Source organism: Cetorhinus maximus, chromosome 11 (genome assembly GCF_964194155.1).
Source record: "Cetorhinus maximus chromosome 11, sCetMax3.hap1.1, whole genome shotgun sequence".
Taxonomy (NCBI): domain Eukaryota; kingdom Metazoa; phylum Chordata; class Chondrichthyes; order Lamniformes; family Cetorhinidae; genus Cetorhinus; species Cetorhinus maximus.
In genome coordinates, this window is record NC_135889.1 from 56,480,727 (window position 1) to 56,486,726 (window position 6,000).

Consider the following 6,000-nt stretch of genomic DNA (forward strand, 5'->3'; position numbering starts at 1 on the left):
CTGAAATTGTTAACATTAGGCAAGAAGCAACATTATGTAATGAGTAACACTACCCAATCTTTCACATAATCGATCTTTACACACCAACCTAGAAAATTGATAAAAGCTTAAAAGAAAGCTGACAATTGAAAAACAGCCCTTTGGTATGTGGTTAGACTGAAATTGCACTGGAGATCAGGCATGCCCAGTATTCCTTCACTTGCTTAGAAGTCAGAAAATATCAAATTTTCCTTCAATTCTTGCAGAGATGGAGCTCTGTTATTTGATTATATCTATGGCTGCCAAGTGACAAGGAGACACTTTTTCTCCTCAATTCATGATTCTCCTCCCCCTGCAAGTTCATGCTAGAGTTTCATATTGTTTCCATGACTCCAATTGCCCCACTTACCCTGTAAAAGTTTAAATTGGTACCCTTCTCCTCCTCCTCTCATTTCACAGTGGCACTCTGCTAATTCAATGCATCTTTTCTTTCTCTTGAGCCAGTCAAGACAGTATTCATGCTCTCTTGCCCGAGTTCACACTGGTGCTCTTCTTTTTCTGATATCCAGTTCAAACCGAGATCTCTTTTTGCCTCAGATCACATAAGCACTCTCTTTCCTGTCTCCAACCATTCAGGCTGACACCCTTCCCCTATATTCTATGGATGGGGATTCCTGATTAACCAACAATTTTGCTCACTGTGGCATTCAATCGACTGCAATAGGTCACAGAAGATGAAGGTATCACTAATTTTCATTTGCAAACATAACAATGCCTCAAAATCACTGATGCCCATCCAAAATGCAGTGCACTAGCAAATATGTCTGTCCATGCATGTACATCAAGAAGTCAAAGAACGGAACAAATAGGTGTCTATAAAACTCCTGAAAGACACTCGTGAACTCTACAAAGAAGTCAAAACTCATATGACAAAATATATAACAGATTGTGTGGAAAAAATCAGAACTACAACATTTTTTGTTGCAATTGCAAATTAGTCTTTCAATGAGGTTTGATGATGAGAACATAACTTGCAGTTATGGTGCCTTTAATATATTAAAACATCCCAAAGCACTTAAAAATCCTTCCATAATCTATGCCTGAATTAATTGCCTCAATCATAACCTTTTCTTCTTTCCTTCAGATACTCTTAATCTTCCTAACATACGTGAATCAAATAGGTTTGTTAACATCCCTACAACTGTCAATCAGCTAATGACCTAGTTCCTTTGTAAGGATGGCATCCAAATATCCCCACAGAAAAGAATGGGAAGAACTCTGTCTTCTCTTAATCTTGTCCCAAAATCTTTAGAATGTTCCATTAATAAGATAGAAGTTCTTTCAAGGCTCGTAACATCTCCTTCACTAGAGGCACTGGAATGTATTGATCACACTTTTACAAATGGTAACAATCACTGCACTTTGAGAATAAAATTCGTAACAGCGATGTGGATAACTTTGATTTGTATTACAATGTTAGATTTTTGGAATTTTAGCCTCAATAAAAATTTGCAAGGATGTGAAGTATTTTTAGACGTAAGGTTTGCAAAATATATCATTTATCGACACCACAGTGCCTAGCAAGAGTCCATAAATGTTACTACCTAAATGTTCATTCCTAGAAAGGTAAAATAAAACTTCCATTAAACTGCTAATCTGACCAAATTAGTAAACATTGAATTATAAATAAATCGTATAATTTCATCAGCCAGAGTTGATTTTACAAGTGCCACAATTCACTTCTCATGCAGATGAGGCTACATGATAGAGCTTTAAGGTTAGGTGCAAACCATTCTAAAAGCAGCTAGATGACCAGCACCAGACACATTTGAAAATTTTACAAGGAATGAGCGTTCAATATTTGCTAAAATGGCAATCAATTATTAAAAGTCTCACTTACCACATTTAGAAAAATGTTTTGATTGTTGACTGAAGTAACTTATCACCTATACATTTTTGTTGCTCTAATCTGAATTATACATATCTAAGTGAATACCAAACTTTGCAATCCTTGCTCAGGATCTCTACTGCATGACAATTAAATTGGAAAACTTTCAGCAAAATTCTGATTTCAGAATAATATGTGTAAAGAAGCTGTTCAGACATTGTTAGTAATTATTGTAAAACATAAAAGAAATACATACCAAACCAAAGAAATACTAAGTGATGAGCCTGCATGGCATTATATTGATAAAAATAGCTCAATCTACATTTGAAATCTTGTTGCTTATGCTTATGAAACAGCAACATCTGTTGATCTAATTTAAAGTCTTGCATCTGGTATGCATCCATTGCAATACAGGTAACCATTCACCCCCAAAGTGCAACTTCAGCTCATCCCCACCCACTCCCATTATTTTATTCAGTTTAAATAGACATATTGAGTTAATGAAGTTTATGTTTTTCTGTATCGCAGAAGGGCATTTGATGTTTTGCCTTTCCTGCCTAGGCATGTTCATGAAAGGCTTTGACACTGACCTGGAATACTGCTGCCAAAGAGTTAGGCCTGCACCATGGTCGCTTGATCATTGGTGGATCTATAAATAATGCTACACTAACCATTTCAGCAAGAACTATATATCTACATAGGAAGTATAAAAAGAGCAAAAACAAGGTAACCTTTATGATCATGTAAATAACTGAGAAGGGAATTGGGGATCAAGGGAAGAGGGAAAATAAACAAAGTACCAGCACCTTAAGCAAATACTGCAAATCCACTGTGAGAGGTAAAGCAAAAAAAACTGTAATGTAAATAGCATGGAATTAAGATTTTGGGATGGACGGACAAAGTTAGTGGCATTTATTGTTAGTTTTATAAAATAGGTAACTAATATTCTAAATATATCTGACGCCAGTATATGTGCTGGGAAAAGTAAATTGTGCAATATTTTTACCTAACTCAATCACAGAATGACACAGCACAGGAGACCATTTGTTTCATTATGCCTGTGTCCATTGCTTGGAATAGACATCCAATTAATCCCAATTCCCTGCTCTTGCGCCATAGCCCTAAAAATACTTCCCATTGATCTATCCAATTCCCTTTCAAAGCTTGCTATTGACACCACACCCTTCCAGAAAGTGCATCTATGTTCATATCAAATCACTGATTTTTTTCCCTCTGACACCTCTGGGTTTTTTTTGCCAATTACTTTAAACTTAATTACAAAATCTTCTGCCACTGCAAACAGTTCCTCTTTACTTACTTTATCAAAACCCTTTTTGAACACCTCTATCAAATGTCCTCTTAACCTTTACTGCTCCAAGGAGAAGCCCATCTCCTCTAGTCCTTCCACATAACTAAAATCCCTCAACCCTTATGCCAGTCTGGTAATTCTCTTCTGCATTCTCGCTATGGCCTTAACATTCTTCCTAAACTATGGTGCCCAGAATTGGCCATAATGCTCCATTTGGGGCCTAATCAGTGTTATAAGGTTTAGTACAACGTCCTTTCCTTTGAACTCTATTCCTCTATTTATAAAGCCAAGGATCCCATAAGTCTCTTTAACAGCTTTCTCAATTTCTCCTATCAACTTCAATGATTTGTGTACACATATTCCAAGGCTGTTTATCCCAAGGTGTGTTTGTTCCTGCACCCACTTTAAAATTGTACCATTTAGTTTATCTTGCCTCCCCTTATTCATCCTCCTAAAATATATCACTTCAAGCTTAGCTGCATTAAATTTTATCTGCCTTGTGTCTGCACTTCTCACCAATCCTGAAGTCTATTTCTATCCTCTTCACTGATAACTAAATTTTTTAGTTACACACATACACAATGTATTGCTCCAGTAAATTTGCTGCAATACAGCAATGAGTGAATTGTTGTCATAATTTGATAACATGGGAATGTGATAGACATTAAAAATTGCACTGCAAGTCCTGGATTACTTGTGGGCAATTCCACAGGAGATCAACTCAAAGTATGTGATAAAAGTATCATTTTGAGTATAATTCACAGATTTATTGATGCTAAATCAATGGTTGTCTTTAAAATAGTATTCAATACTTATCATTGTAAATATATGTTCTGTGAAAAACATGTTAAATTGCATTTCTTTTCATAAATAATTATTTCTAAACAATTTTCCAATGGATCTTTTTAGCTCATCTTCAGCATTCAAAATTCTTTTTTTACACAATGACATCACATTGCACGCCACGTCGAAGTCACTAGCTAATACTTCAAATAAATGAATTCTGAAAAAACTGGATTAAGCAAGAGAATAACCAGATTTGTGGCTCTGTTCCGCAAAATGTTTACTCATAATTAAGTTTGAACTTAATGTCCTCACTTTGCATTGTACACCTTCCTGATGTTTGAGATTCGACTTTTCTACCATTTTGCTCAGGGGAACAATATAAAGAATGAAGAAGTCTAGCTATACAATACCAAAAGGTGCCTTACAAATGTAAATTGTTTATTTATTTCCCCCAAATTTGTAGAACTGTTGAAATATGTAAACACTATTTCCAGCTTTAATAGGCTTAACATCTAGATGTTGTCACTGAGACTAAATGACATATTTAAGAACATTTTCAATGGCCTGACATTTCAGTGTTTCACAAAAAATAGTTCACACAAGAAAAAAAATACCTCAGTGGTTAGATGGTGCATCGTGACTATATACATAGAAGACTACTTGCATTCATCACAATGCTAGTCTCTTACCCTCAAAGTATTTCGCACGTAACCTGTCTTTTACAGTATCTGCAATGCTGTCACTGGTCCTTTCTGGGTTTTGGTGTATCGAGCATCCTGGTTGCAGTCTACCGTAACCTTTAAATTCACCTTGCTCTGCGGCTTTACACCACCAAGACGGAAACTTTCCGGCATACAATCGGTCTTTGCACCAGCCGAACAATAGACATTAAGTTTACAATAACAACTGGCAATCAAATGCCATTTAACGAAGCAATTCAGGCCACACACACACACACACAACACAACACGGAAACCTCAGCCGGCTCCAGTAGAATAGAAACGCACCTACCACACAAGTCACTGACTTGGATAGATATTATTCTTCCCTCAAATGCACCACACGGTTCAATCGAAGCTACCTTAGCCGGGCTACTATTTTTTTTTTCTGACCGAAAACGCCTATCAACCGGCGCGTAGCTCCGTACTATCCGTGAGCTGGGATGTGCTGCAATCCACCCACCCGCTCCTCCCTGCAGTCACAGCAAAGGGACTGAAGCCGGCAAACACCACAGGACTGGATCTCAGCACATCGGATCGAACTGCACTCGGCTCCATGACAGCGGGAGTGGATCACACCGGACTGGATTGTCATTGGCACCCACATGCCAAACCTGAGATTTTGATGATTTTCGCTAGATTTGAGATTGTTTTTGGAAAATCTGACAAAGGCAAAGACAGAGGGTGGTATCATGCAGTACCTTACCCATGTTTCTCTCTCACCCAGTTTAAATACATTAAATCTCTCACTTTTCCCTTTATCCTTAGTGCCCCAAGCACCATTTCTGAGTATTACTTTACACTCTTCCCTTTCGTCTGTTTTAGAGCTATTGTTTATGCTACCTATTCCACCTGATCCCTCCCTGCTCCAATTGCAGCGGTATTTTTCAGTAGGTATGCTTGGCTCTGCACTTGAAGTGCCGCGATCTACAACTGAGCTGGAAAGTAAATTTAAGCTAGATAGCTCTTTTTGGTCGACGTAGACACGATGGATCAAATGGCCTCCTTTCAGTGTTGTAAATTTTCTGTGTCATAGGTCTTGTAAAAAAGCTAATCCTCCTTTTTAAATGGACACAAGCAGTCTTAAAAATGGCTGCCAAAAGTCACCGGACCTATTTCAACTGCAACATGGTCAAGCTCTAGAAGGCTCCAAGTGGATTGCAGGTAGACATATCCAGACACGTGAAAACATTTGAAATTCAATTCACATTTCATAACACACAAGAACACAATAAATAGGAACAGTAGTCGACATTATGGCCCATCGAGCCATTCAGTATGATCCTGGCTGATCTTGGGCTTCAACTCCATTTCCTGCC

The 6,000-nt window shown here is 37.6% G+C and overlaps 1 protein-coding gene across 6 annotated transcripts in view; it reads right to left on the minus strand.

Moving 5' to 3' along the window:
* The window catches only part of osbpl6 (oxysterol binding protein-like 6), a 200,434-nt gene extending 195,303 nt beyond the window's left edge, over positions 1 to 5,131 (minus strand). For 5 of the 6 annotated variants that reach the window (XM_078552023.1, XM_078552022.1, XM_078552020.1 and 2 more), the window contains exon 1: positions 4,974 to 5,131. The gene's annotated coding sequence lies outside the window, so the exon portion shown is untranslated. Of the gene's footprint in view, positions 1 to 4,651; positions 4,908 to 4,973 lie in introns of those variants that run through there. The other variant, XM_078552018.1, reaches the window with a different exon arrangement.
* Positions 5,132 to 6,000: the final 869 nt, after the last annotated feature.